An 18624-nucleotide genomic window follows, 5' to 3' on the forward strand; every position below is an offset into this window, starting at 1 on the left:
TATCAATGTCTCGTGTGAACAAGAAGAATACAGAGTGTTGGGGTTGTAACAAGAAGAGGCACTTTGAACGAGATTGCCCAATGCCAAAGTCCAAGGAAAAGGCGAGTGCATCTACAGTTGAACAGGTACGTGATTTTGATAATGATTATGTACTAACAACATCGTGTAATAATAATAGTGTCACACCTTTTTTTTACACCTACACCCCCGGAAAAGTGTAAAGGAGTTTTTCCATTTAAAGGACAATCGGAATGAGATTTAATTATTAATTATTTAGAGTCGCCACTTGGGAGATTAATGGTGTCCCAAGTCACCGGTTGAATCCCGAATCGAGGAAAAATATGACTCTGTTAACAGTCCGCGAACCAGAAATCCGAGTAAGGAATTCTGTTAACCCGGGAGAAGGTGTTAGGCATTCCCGGGCTCCGTGGTTCTAGCACGGTCGCTTAACTGTTGTATTTGATTTTATCTGATTTTAATACATGTTAACTTATGTGTTTTTATTTGTAAACCGCTTTTATTATTATTATTTTTTTTAAGAATTACGATGTCGCGAAAACGCTTTTCGAACCCCGTCGCAATCAATGCGCCCGTAATTGCCAACACATTTTGACTTCATCGAGATTTGGATTTGGGTCGCATCAATGCGCACCCGAGTTTAAGAAGGTACTTTAATTAAAATCGCGCCTAAAGATTCTAACGTATTGTTATTTTGAGGAAGGTGGTGAAATTCGCTAAACAACCTTTCCAAATCTAAACAGTGAGATAATTATGCTATTAATTACTTAAGGATCCTAATTGGTTAAGGCCAATATTTCGTTAACTTTGAATTTGAACATTCAGGCAGAAATGCTGAGAAAATGGGCTCTAAGCCCATAAGGTCCAAATCCTGTCATTGCATATGCTGCAGGCGCAGACTTCTGGAGCTCTAAGCACCAGGCCTAACGCAGGCCAGACTTTTAACTTATTGACAAGCCATTGTACAGCCCAGGGATCGAGCCCTTGGGGCACCTTTTCATTTAACTAAATTCTTAAACTTTAATGCACCTAGGCCCTAATTCGATTTATCACCTAACCAAAATCTGGGCTACCTGTTAATACGCCAGGCCCAAAACTGGCCCAGTATGAAGCTGTTGAATGTACAATTCATATTAGACCAAAATTAAAAGCAGTCATGTGTATTGAACTCAAAATCAATTACAACTTTGCAGATTTAACTTCAGCAGACTGTGGAACTTAACAAACTGAAAACTACAATTGCATAAACATGAAATGCACAGTCTAAACAGTCCACAACCTTGATTACATACATGAATCTAAATACCCAAGTGCCCACTTACTAATCAAAATGAACAAACTCATGCTTGACAGTTCATCAGTCCAATTTATACAAACCAGGATTAGTCTAGTACCCAAATGACATGAGTAAGCTAATTGTTTTATACATTAAGTCAAACAAAAACATGAAGAATTCAGAGATCAACTTCAGACAACATGTTTACTTCAATTCCATAGACTTGAGAGCTACAGAACAAGTACCTGGAAATTGAAATGTAAATAGAGAGAAGGAGAGGAGTTAGCTACTTGCAACAACAATAGCAGCAAACTCAGCAATATATACCACAAGACAGGCCAGAAAATACTTTTGAAAATCAGAAATACAGGCAGCCTCCACAGATCAATTCAACACATACTTCAAATATACTCTTAACCCTCACAGCTGCACCCAAACTCCTCTGCGATACTGTTAAACCCAAAACCCAGCTGAAATCCAACTAATAATGAAACTATAAGATTGTTTTTGATTGCTTCATTTTTTGATGTTTTGTTTTCTGAATAGACTTGGAATTAAAATGTCAGCTGAAATTGAAAGCAGGGAGGAGAGTTTTTGGTGGGGGGTTTTGAGCTTAGAGCTGAAAGGCAGAAGCAGAAGCAGCCCCCTTTCCCAAGGCATTTCATGCCCTTTTATAGGCAACCCCAAAGAGAATAGATCAGATTCTGATTTTCTAATCAGTCCCTCCCTATTTTCAGTTTGGTCCCTCTATTCTTAACTTGCTAAACAAGTAAATGCATTACAATTATTAAAATCTACACTTGTACCCCATTCTAGAAGGCCCTCGGGTATTCCTCTACCCATACAATACCTATACTGCCCTTCTATATACCTTGATATTACTATTCCTATCAGAACTACCTTTTTCCATACCCAGATTACCCCTGAAAGCCCCTCAAAGTTACTGAACCTACCCTCATCCTTAACAGCTATAACCAATACCCTAATCCAATCTAAAACTAACTGAGAATGATTAACTAGCACTCAGAAAACAATTAATCAACTGACCAAACCCAATTGTTCAATTATATTAACTCAATCAAACTAAATGAAATCAAACTAAGCTTAAGCTAACATGAACAACATTAAATGAACTGACATTAATTCTTAACTCGTAAACTCACAATCATTCAAACAAATATCAACTCAGAACTAATCAACAATTGACAGAACTAAACTAATACAAATAAATCGTAAAATTATCAGAAAAATTAACGAAACAAAAACTGTAAATAAAACTTCAAACATGCGAGTAAAAAGGAAACAGTAAAACTCACAGAGGCACAAGGAACTCCGGCCAGTCAGAAACGTCTAAATCCTTTCAGATTTTTGACGCGTAACATCCCTAACCATGTGTTCTTACAAGAGAACACATGGTTAAGGATACTACGGTTCGAAATCACAAAGATTTGGTTTAGGGTTTTGGCCAGAGATTCTCAGATCTAAGATTCGAACCGTTTCATAGTGATTTGAAGGAAAATAAACATGGATGGTGTTGAGGGAGGGCCGGGGGTTGTGTGGTGTGATTTTGGGCTGATTTGGATGAACCTTCGATTTGACTGGAAACTTCAATCGAAGATTCGACGAGCTCCGACCTTATTCGAGGGGAACCAGTGGGTGCAATGGAAAGAGGAGAGTGATGAGGATCTGTGGTGTTAATCTAGGGGTGAACGGCGTAGGTTGCGTTCACCGCCGGCGAGGGATTTAGGGCGGCGCGGATTAGGTTTTGAGAGGAGGGGTGGGGTGAGGAAGACGAGGCAAATGGGGGTAGGAGGGGAAGTTTCGGACATTTATATATAGGTAACCTAGTTAGATCCGGACCGTTGGATTGATGAGATCCAACGGTTGTGGTTAGATGATGGGGAAACGACGTCGTTTGGACTTACTAGGAGGGGGACCGGGTTGGGGACTTGGGCTGGGCTGATTTGGAATGGGTTTAAGGCGTTTGGGCCTAAAAATTCTTTTAAATTGGCCCAAAATTTGCCAGCCCTTTGCCTCTCACTCAATTTCCTTCCTTGTTTTTTTTATTTCATTTTATCTATTTATTTTCCACTTTGTAATTTTGTAATTATATTTTCTGATTTTATAGAATTGCAACAATTAAAATAAAAATCCTAATATACTTCAAACCTAAACTGACTAATGCCTAAAAAATTTTAAGAACTATTTCATGACAAATTCATAGTAAAAATCATTAAAATGCGAAAGTGACTAATTTTTGTGATTTTCATATTTTGTTTTTTTAACACAATTAACCCTTAATTGATACTAAAACCTAAACGCAAAATGCATATTTTTGTACTTTATAGAATTAACATGCACAAATAGAATGCAACACTTATCAGAAAATGACACCAAAATGCACAAAAAATTGTAAAAAATAAAGGAAAATTTTTTGTTTGGGATTTTGGGACTAATCATTTTTTAGGGCAAAAATCATGTGCTCACAAATAGTAGTTATGGAAATAAATGGGTGTTAAACTCTGCATATGATGTTCCGAAAATACTAGTTTAGCAACTATGAGAAAAGTGGAGGAACCGTAGTAATGGGCAATAATGCAACTTGTGCAATAGTTGGCATTGGCTCAGTTCGGGTTCGCTGCCATGATGAAGTCGTGAGGACTATTACACAAGTCCATCATGTTCCTGATCTGAAGAAGAATTGGATGTCCCTGAGTACTTTGGATGAACAAGGCTACAGGTACATGAGCGAAGCAGGAACTATAAAGGTGACTAAAGTTTCTTTAGTCATGCTGAAAGGCAAGCTGGAGAACGACCTTTACACATTGGCCAGAAGCACCATTGTTGGCTCTACAAATGCATCTACAGTGAAGTTATCTAATGATGACAAGGCAAGACAATCGCACATGAGACTAGGTCATATGAGCGCATGTGGACTGGAGATGTTGAGCAATCGTAACCTTTTGGAAGGTGAGAAGATCATCACACTTGACTTCTGTGAGCACTGTGTTCTAGGGAAGCAGAAGAAGGTCAGCTTCAGCACTGGCAAACACAAGACAAGAGGAGTGCTAGACTACATCCATTCAGATTTATGGGGTCCCTCTAAACTTCCATCGAAGGGCAGAAAGATGTATCTTCTCACTTTTATTGATGATTTCTCACGAAAGGTTTGGGTGCATTTTTTGAAGGCAAAAAATGATGCTTTTGAAGCATTTAAAGAGTAGAAGATTTTGGTTGAAAATCAAATGGAGCAGAAAATCAAGCATTTTCGCACAGACAATGGCTTGGAGTTTTGCAATGAAGAGTTTAATGAATTCTGCAAGGCTCATGGGATCTCAAGACATAGGACTGTCAAGCATATCCCACAGCAGAATGGAGCTACCGAGAGAATGAACAGAACTCTTCTTGAAAAGGCTCGTTGTATGCTCCTACAAGCCAAAATGTCCAAAGTATTTTGGGCAGAAGCAGTTCACCCTGTTGCTCATATTGTCAATCGATCTCCAGCATCGGCAATTGACTTTAAGACTCCGAATGAGGTATGGTCAGGTGAACCCTCTAACTATTCATACTTACGAGTATTTGAGTGTCCAGCTTATTATCACGTTAATGAAGGAAAGCTTGAACCAAGGGCTAAGAAGGCCATATTCGTAGGATATTTGGATGGAGTAAAAGGGTACAAACTTTGGTGTTTGTCTTTACTCAAATTTATAGTTAGTAGAGATGTCATCTTTGATGAATCCTCTATACTTGATCCCCGTAAAGTGTCCGTGGAGTTTTCAGGAAACAAGAACGACAAGCAGGTGGAGCTTCCGGTGGAGCTTGCCAAGGAAAAGGATCAAGAGACTCAGGCTAAAGATGAGTCAGAAGATGTAGACCTTGAAGAACTTGCTGTCAATGAACCATACACAATTGCAAAGGGGAGGGAGAAGAGGCAGACACGAGAACCGGAATGCCTTATAGATCAAGCAAACTTGATTGCATATGCGTTCGTAGCTGCACAAGAAGAGATTAAGGATCTGGAGCCCTCCTCGTATATTGAAGCAACTTCTTGCAAGGATGCTGTACAATGGCGGTTAGCCATGACTGAAGAGATGGAGTCTCTTCACAAGAATCAGATATGGGTCTTAATGAAAAGACAAAGGGGAAGAGGATAGTTGGATGCAAGTGGGTCTACCGAAAGAAAGGGAATTCCTGAAGTGGAAGATGCTAGGTTCAAAACGAGATTGGTTGCAAAAGGTTTCAGTCAGAATGAGGGAATTGACTACAATGAGATTTTCTCTCCACTCGTGAAACATAGCTCAATTCGTGTGCTACTAGCATTGGTTGCCCAATTTGACTTGGAGCTTCAACAGCTTGATGTCAAAACTACTTTCTCACACGGTGATCTAAAAGAGACAATCTATATGGATCAGCCTGAAGGTTTCCTAGCTAAGGGAAAAGAAGATCATGTATGCCAACTAAAGAAGTCTTTGTATGGTTTGAAGCAATCCCCTAGACAGTGGTACAAGAGGTTTGATGCATTCATGACTACACATGAATTCTCAAGGAGTGCATTTGATAGCTGTGTGTATCACAAGAAGATGTCTGGTAACTCAATGATTTATTTACTGTTGTATGTTGATGATATGCTTATTGCTGCTAACAACATTACAGAGATAAATGCTTTGAAGAAACTGTTGAGTAAGGAATTTGACATGAAGGATTTAGGAGCTGCAAAGAAAATCCTTGGTATGGAGATTTCAAGAACACAGTGTTGTACATCTTTCTCAGAAGAGGTATATTGAAAGGGTTCTCGAGAGATTCAATATGCATACGTGCAAGCCTGTAAGTACACCATTAGCTCCTCATTTTAAACTTTCAGAGTTACAAATGCCTCAGTCCAAGGATGAGGTGGAGCATATGTCAAAGATTCCTTATGCCAGTGCAGTCGGTAGCATTATGTATGATATGGTATGTACACGTCCAGATATTGCTCAATCTGTAAGTGTGGTAAGTAGATACATGTCCAGCCCAGGAAAGAGGCATTGGGAAGTTGTCAAGTGGATATTGAGATATCTCAAAGGAGCTTCTGGTGTTGGTCTTACCTTTCGAAAAAGTGGTACAGGTATTTCAATTCTCGGTTATGTGGATTCTGACTATGCAGGAGATCTTGACAGAAGAAGGTCCACAACTGGATACATCTTTACCCTCGTTGGCAGTGCCGTCAGTTGGAAGTCGACTTTGCAGTCGATTGTCGCTTTGTCTACGACAGAAGCAGAATACATGGCAGCAGCGGAGGCGGTAAAGGAAGCTATCTGGTTGAAAAGTTTAGTAGCGGAATTGAGTTTGGTTCAGCTGGAATCAACTCTTAGATGTGATAGTCAGAGTGCTATTCATCTAATGAAAAATCAGAGATTTCATGAGCGCACTAAACACATTGATGTCAGATTTCATTTTATTCGAGATGTTGTTGAAGAGGGAACTATCAAGGTCGTGAAGGTTATCACAGACGATAATGCTGCAGATATGTTGACCAAGATAGTCCCACTCGCTAAGTTTGCACACTGCAAGGACTTGGCGGGGGTGTGCATCAACTGATGCAACTCCGAAGAGAACAGTTGTTAGGTGGAAGTAGTATGTTCAACAATGGTTTGATTTTTCTTGTTTCTTACAACGGGGTTGCCCAGTAAGCTTAGAAGTTTTGGCCAGAGTTGTTCACACGCACGCTCGAAACGCAAACCAAGGTGGAGATTGAAAGTGTTGGTTTATGTTTAGTCAACAATGGCATGCCAATTGAAAGAGTTGGTGGAAAGAGTTGGTGTGGATGCTAGGAGGAAGCTTCCTCATTTGATGTCACTCAAGACATCAAAAATAGGTCTTTACCTCTATAAATAGATGCACTCCTTCATTTGTAGAAACCATCCCAAAAAAATACAATACATTGTAGTGAGTAGAGAGTTAAGAGAGAAATTCTCTTAAGTATAATTGGAAACTCTCACCTTCCTTTGTTAATAATAAAAAGGAAACTGTTCTCTGGTGGACGTAGGATTATTTTGATCCGAACCACGTTAAATCTTGTGTTCTTTCTTTTACAGTTGCGCTAACAGTTCTATTAATCACGATGAAACAAATACATTTACAGCCATCAAATAGTCATCAAAATTCCATAACAGAATCCAGCTAGTCAATCCCATCCTATGAATCTGCATGTCCCCTCCCCTTCATTCATCTATACATTTTGAATCTATATTACTACACTTTGCCTATTTGTACAAGACTTCTATCCAGCTTGTCCCATTGCTATGTTTTCCTCTCTTTATAAAATCAACGCATCCATATTTACACTTGAACTTGATCAGTTCCATTATCTTCTATGGTTTTGGCACTTGTTGCAACCATAGAGCTTCATTTGGCCTTCCATATGTGATAGACCACAGTTGCACGTGCTTTGCCTCTCTTCCATATAGCTGCTCTAGCCATCATGCACCACAACCAATTTACCTCTATGTTATGTATGCCCATCCCAAGCCACAACAAAACACCTTCTAAGCGCAACCTGGTACCTTACAAAGAGTTACACTCAAACTTCTAAAGTATATTAGAAACTAAAATTCCAAGCATATATCAGAAGTTATAAATGGGGAAAAAATTAATTGGTTGTCGTTAGCTGAACCATAATGTTGACACCAGTAGCACAATAAACATACACTCATACTCTTTCACGTGTTCTTTTCTTTATAGTCCCTTGTGTATGATCTAATCGATAGATGTACTATTTGATTGTACATGTTAAAGACGTTCAAGTGCCTAATAACAACAAGAGATCTCCATAAAAACGGAGAGGAAAACAAAAGAGGCGGCGGGAAATTGGATGCCAGAGAAGTAAACTGCATCACCAAGATAATCTTCCTTGAACAACAAAATTATAAGAGAATACCTGCATCAAAAGTCAAAAGTCGTACATTGTCTTAATGTATCAGCTAAGGGAGAACAAATCAAAGAAAAATGTAAGAATAGACCGGAATATTGATAATCCATGGTAATAGAAGATGGCTTAGATAACATTGAGCAGTGCTGTTGAAGTTTTACTACTGATAACACAAAGAAATATATGAGACTATGTAGTCTGACAAAAAAATTGCTAAAGTTTTTTAAAGATCGCTGTTAAAATATGACCTATTTGAAATTGTGATTTTAATGTAAAAGCCTAAATTTACTCCGGTGTTTTCTTACCCTGATGATTTTCTCATGAGGCAAAGATATGATTAAGAGTCCCATTTAAATAATGGCATTGCAATAAACTTATAATTTCAAACATAGGCGTAATTAAAAGATTCAAGCTTTTCAATAAAACAAAGATGACAATGCAAGTAAACACTAAGTGCCATCACGTTATTCAGATGAGCTATTAGACAACAACTAAATGACGTAGAGTTGACTGAAAGTTGGTACTGACTGACCTAAAAAGAGAACTCTCATGAAAGAGTGCTTATTGTTAGTTGACACACCTGTATTTACATAGAATGCTTTGACCGCTTAAGTTAAAATCAACTTTCAACATTATAAACTATAATCTAATGAAAAATGACTGGTTCTAGGTGTTTTGAGGACAAAATTTATATATATATATGTATGTAGGCCTCAGAGGATACTTCTATTTTGGCTAATACTATTTTGGCTTCAGGAATACAACAAACTTTCATGGCACGATTGATAGAAAGATCTGAATGAGAAATTGTTGAACTCACATTTGCCTTAGCTAATCTACTCGGATCCTCGTTTCATGAAGTCTCCAAATTGGAATCCAATTCTTCATCTTGGCACATCTCGCATTGAATCATTTTTTTCCGGAGTCAAGACAACATCAAAGTCCTAGAATGATCCTTAATCTTTGACGATCTAGCTATTTCTGATTCTTATTCCAAGAAAAAGAAGAATGATTTGAGAAGGAAAAAACATGGAAATTGGAAAAAGAAGGATGATTACATTGAAATCATGAAATAACATTAAAAATTAAAGCAAAACAAAAAAACGAAAGAGTGCCATTTCAAGTTTTTTTAGCTAGAAAATAATATTGCAGATATGGTCAGATTTAGTAAAACTTAAGTTAAATTGATAGGCATAAAGAGGAGAGTGGCCGACAGAGAAATGTAGGGAGATAAACCTGGTAATTCAGGACCACATAATCAAAAAAAATTAGACATGTTTCTTTTCTAATAATTAGTGAGATTTATAAATGTCTCTCCCAGGATAGGCTTAAGTACTGTATAGCTCTATTTCTGCCAACCAAAATGATCCCTTAGACATTATTAAGATGAAGTGAGCTGAAGAAAACATCTTCCCTTCTATCCATGTAAACACAGAGAAACAAAGTGAAATTTAGTTAGAAGCATATTAGAATTGTGGCTCAAATACGAGAAAATTAGAGGCCCATCCATTTTGAAATCTCCAATTAAAAAATGAAAAAACATTCAAATACAAACAAAGATGGAAAATTATCAGATTATCGGCCCAAACCCTAGTTTCTTTTCAAGCTCTTCTTTCAGTTTCACAAACAACAAACCAACAAATACCCTGAAACAAAATAATTAGAGTCACCCACAAGAAGGAGAAGAAATAGAACAATATAACTAACCTTTCAACCATGTGATTATCTTAGCGGAGCAAATGTGAATCTGCGAAAATGATGAAAACATAGTTGACTTGGAAAATGTGGCCTTTCTTTCTCTATCCTTTTGAAATTTTCTGGTAAGGCCTGCTTCGGGCAATATTGGATTTTTCTATGGGGGAACAAACCTTTTCATTTCAGGGGAAAAATCCTTTGAACTCATTAACATTGGGGATGCTCAAATTAGGTGGTATTCACTCATTGAAAGAAGCAGTCGTTTCACTAGCAGAATTAGTATCGACGAGAATAATTTACGATGGGTATGTGACGCTTTGAAGCAAGCATCAAGGGGGAGAGGAGATTTTTACATAAGATGGGAGAGGAAACAACAACAATATCTTCACAGAGTCTATCAGAATTACAATATCCATGGCAGATTTGTAAGAATAGAAGTGTGGCAAGGAAGCAGAAAATCAGCGGTGATTATTCCGGAAGCAGATTATAATAGTGGTTGGGTTGATATTGCTGAAAAAATCCTCCGACTTTTAGGAAGCCACAGTAGTAATGGTCCTGTACGACCACCATCTCCATTACTTAGGAGCTACTTCGAAGCTGCAAAGATTGAGAGTTGGCCAGACATTCCGACCCCCCATCTATAAAGGTTGAAAAAGTTAAACACCCACTCTCTAGATGTCTGATTGGAACTTTCAACGACCCATTCAACAATAGCCCAAGCACAGAAATCATTCAGAATTGGTTCCTTGGCAGATGGAAAATCAGTGCAGGACTTAAAGTTACTCCCATAGACCACAATCGTTTCCTGTTCGAGTTCCCATCGAGATATGAGGCTGTTAGAATCAGTATAGGGAATTGGTTCTGGAGCGGTCGACATCTACATTTACAACGGTGGACGTCGTATTATGGAACTATTTCTGTTGATAGTTGCCCGGAAGTTTTATGGGTGAAAACTTTTGGGATCCCCATCCATGCTTGGACATTAGAAATCTTCAAACAAATTGGAGATCAGTGTGGTGGCTATGTTGGAATAGATGCAGATAAAAAGAGCAGAAAACATTTTTTCTGGGCTCGAATTTGCATCAGGAACTCCGGCAAGCAACTTCCAGCGAAGGTTGGAATAGATTGGGGAGGTTTGAGATTTGAAATCTCGATAATAGCGGAGAACCAACCAACTCCAACACCCAACAGTCCAAACACATTACCCTCTGTAGCAGTGCGACTAGCAGAAGAGGTAACAGAGGACCATGTGGTCTCTGAGATCTCGAATCTTGTGCAGGTCAACAAGGATATGTCTAATGTAGGGACTAGCTTCAATTTTAAAAATCAGCTTGGGATTTTACATGTGAAGGGGCCAACTGCAAAATTAAAAGGCCCAGTTACAACTACTACAAATATTAAGACCCATAAAGCCAAAACACTGGGCATTTATAATGGGTACTATTCAAGTGGGCCAAAGCAGAAGAAACATTTTCAAAGGCCCAACAATTGTAATACATGCAAGGTGCTAAAGAATAATAATGACCCATGTCTTCTAAAGGGTCATATGACAGATTAAAAATTATTTCGACCCTATGTCTGAGGAGATCCAAGTTTTCACTCACATGACCAAAGAAGCAATGGGTGAAACATCTCACACCCAATTCGATGCAGATGATGAAGTTGAGCCACCTACTTCGCAATTATTTTTACTCTCAGAATCAGCTAAAGTAAGTGACTCAGAATCAGACTTCTCCACACAGTCTTTCAATGACTTTCTTCCTCTCCCATGGCATGATCGACTAGATCTTACCATGCAAATGATGGAGAAACCAACAGAGGTCGAAACATCAAGGTGGACCAAAATTGCATTGGTAAAATCTTGCAAAGCTTTTGGTGTAAATGCGGCAGGAGTCGAACATGACATCTTGGGTATCATTTTAAGGATGGAGGAGAGAAGAAAGGCTCACCTACTGCTTCAACAACAACAACAGGCTAAGGCAGTAGCAAGCCCAAAAAAGGGGAAGAATAAAGGGGAAGCAGAACTTAAGAAACTGGCTTGGGGTCTTCAAGAAGGCAGTGGCAGAAAGGTTAGGGGCAGGTCTCACCAATCTCATTCTGCATGAAGGTCAAAATCCTAAGCTGGAATGTGCAAGGCCTAAATGACAAGAATAATAAAAGTACTTTGGAGTCTCTGATTCGTAAATAGAGAGTAGACATCCTTTGTATTCAGGAAACTGAAGTTGAGGATTGGAAATAATCTCTGTCCAGGCAAATACGGGGCAACAGATGGGTATCATGGGAAGAACTCAAGGCTTGGGGAAATAAAGGTGGGGTCATTATTATGTGGAATAGAAGGTTGTGGCATTGTGTTGATACTCAATCAAGAGACTTCTCAATAACCTGCAGATTTGAGAGTTTAACTGAAGATTTCATATGGTCTTACACAGGGGTATATGGTCCTCATACCAACCCAGAAAGGAAGGAATTTTGGCATGAATTGGCAGCAATTAGTAGTTTATGGTCAGACCAATGGGTAATCGGCGGAGATTTCAACGCATACAGATATGAAAGTGAAAGACTTGATTGCTCCAGAAGATCTAGGGAAATGATTAACTTCTCAAATTTTATATCGGAGCTGGGCTTGATTGATCCTCCTCTTAATAGAGCTCAATACACATGGTCAAGAGGGGAGAACTTTACACAAGCATCCAGAAATTGATAGATTTTTGCATTCAACTGAATGGGGTGATTCATTTAAAGCAGTGAAGCAACTAGCAATGCCCAGGGTAATTTCAGACCAAAAACCAATCCTCCTAGAAAGTGGAGACTAGGAACCGACACCATCTTACTTCAAGTTTGAAAATATGTGGCTACAAACTGAAGGGTTTATGGACATGGTAAAGGAATGGTGGCAATGTTATACAATCATTGGCTCCCCAGACTATATTCTCATCCAGAAGTTGAGAACCTTAAAAAAGGACTTGACAACCTGGAAAAGAGAGGTGTATGGCATGTTGGAAGACAGAAGGAACAAGGTACTTGATGAGTTAAGACTCTTGGATCAAGTGGCTGAACATAGGAGGAAAAGATGAGTACTTTCAATCTCAAATTGGAACTTCAACAGATTGCACTAGCTGAAGAAGTCTCTTAGAGACAAAAATCCAGATGCTTATGGCTAAAGGAAGGAGACAAAAACACAAAGTATTTTCAGAAAATTGCTAATCTCGAAGGAGGAACAATTGCATTGATAGGCTCAAGGTGGGAGAAAATCTAGTCTAGTTGAAGATTAAGGAGCAGATCAAACAGGAAATACTGGATTATTATCAAGCTTTGTACAAGGAGATGGAACGCTGGAGACCTACAATAGAGTTTGAGGGTTACCCTCATTATCTGCAGATGAATGTGTTGATAAAGAATCACCTTTTGAGGAATCAGAAGTCTTGGCAGCCTTAAAGTCTTGTGCTCCTGATAAAGCACCATGCCCCGATGGGTTCATTATGGCCTTCTTTCAAAAGGCATGAGACTTCATTAAAACAGATATCATGGAGGCTCTCAATCACTTCTATCATAGCTGTCATATGGTCAAATCCTACAATGTTGCATTTATTGCTCTTATCCCCAAAAAGAAAGGAGCAATAGAACTAAGGGCCTATAGACCTATCAGTTTAATAGGGAGTGTTTACAAGATAGCTAAAAAAAATTTAGCTGAAAGATTAAAGAAGGTCATTGCCAAGATGATCTTGGGGCAACAAAGTGCTTTTAATAAAATCAGGTAGATCACAGATGCCTCCCTGATTGCCAATGAGGTCTTGGATTGGAGAATCAAAAGTGGTGAAACAGGTTTGTTGTGCAAATTAGACATTGAAAAAGCTTTTGATCAATTGAGTTGAGCATATCTCATCAACATATTAAAGAAGATGGGATTTGGAGATAGGTGGATAAAATTCTGCATATCAACTATGAAATATTCCATGTTGGTTAATAGAAGTCATGTAGGTTTCTTTTCTCCTCAAAAAGGCCTTAGGAGATCCACTCTCTCCTTTTCTCTTTACATTGGCAATTGAGGGTCTCTTGCAGATGCTAGGAATGGCAAAGGAGCTTCAATGGATATAAGGTTTTCAGGTTGGGAATAATCCTGCAAATTCAGCCAATGTATCACACCTATTATATGCAGATGACACATTGATCTTCTGTGGTGCAGAAAGGTCACAAGTAATCAATCTCAACCTCATCTTACTCATTTTTGAAGCATTGTCTGGGCTACACATCAATATACTTAAAAGCATTATTTATCCAGTGAATGAGGTTCAAAATTTGGAGGAATTAGCTTAAATACTTAGCTGCAAAACTGGCTCCTTCCCCACAACTTATCTAGGACTCCCCCGGGAGCCAAATTCAAATCCACTGGAATTTGGAATGGAGTCATTGAAAAAGTTGAAAAGAGATTAGCAACCTGGCAAATGCAATATCTCTCGACGGGGGGCAGACTTACACTGATCAGTAGTGTCCTTGACAACATACCAACTTATTACATGTCTCTGTTTCCTATGCCAAGCTCAGTCCTGAAACAACTAGACCGACTAAGAAGAAGGTTTTTATGGGAAGGAAACAGTGAGACTCACAAATTTTCACTTGTTAGGTGGGCAAAAGTAACTCAACCAAAGTCTTATGGGGGATTGGGTATCGGGAATCTTAGGCTTCACAACAAATGTATGCTAATGAAATAGCTATGGAGGTATGGACAAACTGAAGCAGTTTACTGGAAGGAGATCATTGACGCCAAATATGGAATTCAGAATCACTGGATCCCCAAGAAAAGTCCAGCACCTCATGGAGTGGGTTTATGGAAACACATCAACAACTTTCAAAATGATTTCTTTCAGAATACATCTTTCAAAGTTGGTAGTGGTGTTCATGTGAAATTTTGGAAAGACATATGGCTTGGTAATAACAACACTAAAGGATTCATACCCAGGTCTATTCCTAATAGCCTGCAACCAGGACTTAAATATTGCTCAAAACAGAGAGAACAACATTTAGAATCCAGTGTTTAGAAGAAATCTTTCGGATTGGGAAATCAATGACTTACTTGCCCTCTTAGCCACACTGGGAGATTTCATCACGGAAGATCAACAACCAGACAGAATCATCTGGGGAATTCAAAAGAAGGAAAGTACACAGTTAAAGAGGGCTACAACCTTATCTACTCACATAATGGAATACTAGAGGACTGGCCCTAGAAACATGTCTGGAGGACCAGAATGCTACTCAAAGTAGCATGCATCACATGGACTGCCCTCAATGAAGCTGTTTTAATACAGGACAATCTTAGTAGAAGGAGCATTACTTTAGTCAACAGATGTTATATGTGCCAACAGAGATCAGAAAGTGTTAACCATCTGTTTCTTCATTGCCTAGTCACTGCTGATATTTGAAACTTCTTCCTATTCATTTTTGGTATAACTTGGATCATGCCTCACACCATCAAGGAAGCCTACATTAGCTGAATTTTTTGGAGAGTTGACAAAGCCATCAAAAGAATATGGAGAATGAACCCAGTAGTCATATTTTGGATTGTTTGGAAGGAAAGAAATGGCAGATGTTTTGATGGAATATCAACTCCAACACAGTCCCTAAAAGCTAGATGTTTAGTTAGTTTGTTCAGTTGGAACTTTCTTTCCCCTCTTAATAGCGTTGACACTTTTTTGGATTTTGTTAGCTCCCTGGTTCTAGCATAGGTACTCTTGTACTGGAGTCTACAATGTTTTTTGTCTTTTGTACGGGAGCTAACAAAATTTATGTTATTGTAATTGGCATATTCCATGTGCCCTTTCAATGATATTATCTTACTTCATCAAAAAAAATGTGAATCTGCGAAAAACTCAATCTCCTGTTAAAATATCACTTTATATTCCAGAAATTGATATTCAGTTTAAGAAAGTAAAAAACACCGTAAAAATCACGAGGGTTAAGCGACGAAGAAGGAGAAGATGGGCGAATTTTGCAAAAAGCAAGAGGGTGAAGCAGAACAAAATTACGGTATTATGGTAAAGTAGAGCAAAATTAAACGGTGGCAGTGGAGTGCCAAATTAAGTAAATAGTCTTTCCATGAACAATACAAATCAGCTAGTGCAGGAACACAACAGTAATTTTCCTAATATAGGAGCACTACAAATACCAAATTACCGTCTGCCGGAAAGGGGAGAGCTGCTTCTGTGCTATTCTATACTAGCGGAAGTAAAGCTAGTGTTGTCGCACGGTCCCAACATTGCAATTAAAACTGTTATGAAAGAAGAATATTCTAATATTATAGTAATATTTTAACTGGTAATTTCATAGAATATACATGTAAATAATTTTAATTTTTAATCAATATTCTCAGGTATTAAGGGAAATTTTCAAATATTTAACTGCTTAGTTATTAATTATCTACTACTTGAATATCCTTAATGAGTCAACTTTCTCGAGATTGAACACTATATACCATCCAATTCAATTATTTTAACTAAACTTTTAGATATAATTATTATATTTAAATTTCACGTATGATATCAAAAAAAATTGATAAATAATAAGTGAGTGTAAAAAATATTTTTCGACGAAATATTAACAAAAGTTACCATCATTTCTTATTTTCGCGGGATAGTCAAGTCAGTTTCAAATGGTGGTAATGCAAATAGACATATCACTTACAACTCAAGAAGTAACTAAATTAAAATGTTGTAAATTGTCGATTTTTCCCATAATATATACTCTAGTGATTTGGTCCATTATTTAGGGTAAATAGCAAATATAAATTAAGTTAATAGCTATATTAGTAATTAGCTTGAATGCTAGTATTTAAAAATAAATAAACTTATGACAATATAAGGGTTAATAAGTTAGAAATAATATCTAAAATTTAAATTAGAAGCTAATTTTAAAGTTGCAAAATTAATGTAAAATTCTACAATAAATTTTATTTACATAATATTATAAAAATGGTATGTATATTCCTTCGTATTGAAAGAGTTGGCGCCCAAATAATTGTACTACTATTTGAAAGCATTACAAACAACTTAAATTGCAAAATGTTATAGTATTGTATTTACTTTCTTTCATGAATTTATAATGTTTAAAGTTTTAGATGAATATAAATATTAATTATTAACTTATTGACATAGGTTGAACTTAAACCTAGCATATATTTTTATATAAAAATTATTTTTTATTTAATGAATTTAGTCTGCTATATTCTTTTATTTAGTGAATTTATTTTGCTACGTTTTAACTTGTCAATTTTATTTATTCAAGCTTAACTATTGATATAACATATTTGCTATTCAAACTCACCAATTAGTTATCTCCTAATTGCATAAAACTTATATATTTAATTGAATTCAAATTCAATTTATGTGCTTGAAATAAATGAGCTGCCAATTATACTTGATTTAGAAAACCTTAGATTTGGTTGAAGTATTTGTATTATGTGCTTATAAACGGATGCAACTTTCAAGGAACAGTGGTGTGACATTTTGTACTTTGCATATGTGAGAAGCCTTGGGTAAATATGTGTTCAGATGGGTCCCACGTTTAGATATACTATGCATCTGTCGAACATTCACCAAAATTTCCTTTGTTCACTAAATTGTGGGTCCCAAGTTTTTGTACTATACGTTTGTGGAGAAAAAGTAGGCTTTGAAAATGCCTCAAAGATCTACTATCAACAGAAAGCGAGACTGAGTGTCAATACTATTGTTATGAACACTCTAGACTACCTACTCTACTACCCTAATCCTCGACCGTTATACCTTTCTATCGAGGGCATGTCCTCGGTCAGCCGAAGTTGCGTCATGTCTTGCCTAATCACCTCTTCTTAGGCCTACCTCTACCTCTCCGTAGGCCCTCCAATGTCAACCTCTCACACCTCCTCACCGGGGAGTCTGTGCTCCTCCTCCTCACATGACCAAACCACCTAAGTCGTGCTTCCCGCATCTTGTCCTCAGTAGGAGCCACACCCACCTTGTCACGATACCTCATTTCTAATCTTATCTAACCGGGTATGCCCGCACATTCATCTCAACATCCTCAACTCTACTACCTTCATCTTCTGGACATGAGCGATCTTGACTGGCCAACACTCAGCTTCATACAACACCGTTGGTCCGACCACCACTCTTTAGCATTTACCCTTAAGTTTCGGTGGCACCTTCTTGTCACACAAAACACCGGAATCTAGTCTCTATTTCATCCATCCCGCCCCAATACGATGTGTGACATCTTAATCAATCTCCCTATCCCCCTGAATAATAGACTCAAGGTACTTAAAACGCTCTCTCCTAGGGATGACCTGCGAGTCCATCCTCACCTCCCCTTCCCCTCCTTGAGTCTCGCCACTGAACTTACACTCCAAGTATTCTGTCTTGGTCCTGCTCAACTTGAAACCTTTAGATTCCAGATTCTGCCTCCATATCTCTAATTGCGTGTTCACATCGTCTCGCGTCTCGTCGATCAATACAATATCATCTGCAAATAGCATACACCATGGCACCTCCCCTTGGATGTGGCATGTTAGTACGTCCATCTATCACCAAAGCAAACAAAAAAGGACTGAGAGCCGACCCCTGATGCAACCCCATCATAACTAGAAAATGGTCCGAGTCCCCACCCACCGTCCTCACTCGGGTCTTTACTCCATCATACATGTCCTTAATCAACCTAACGTAGGCAACATGTACACCTCTAGCCTCCAAACATCTCCACAAAA

General features: G+C 38.1%; 1 long non-coding RNA gene across 1 annotated transcript; it reads right to left on the minus strand.

Moving 5' to 3' along the window:
* Positions 1-7316: 7316 nt before the first annotated feature.
* LOC104230100 (uncharacterized) lies at positions 7317-9355 on the minus strand. The gene is made up of 2 exons (XR_711810.2): positions 9022-9355; positions 7317-8210 (listed from the first exon to the last, which is right to left on the minus strand). It is a non-coding gene; the product is annotated as an uncharacterized lncRNA (long non-coding RNA).
* Between the last annotated feature and the right edge of the window lie 9269 nt (positions 9356-18624).

This window comes from Nicotiana sylvestris, chromosome 7 (genome assembly GCF_000393655.2).
Source record: "Nicotiana sylvestris chromosome 7, ASM39365v2, whole genome shotgun sequence".
NCBI lineage: Eukaryota > Viridiplantae > Streptophyta > Magnoliopsida > Solanales > Solanaceae > Nicotiana > Nicotiana sylvestris.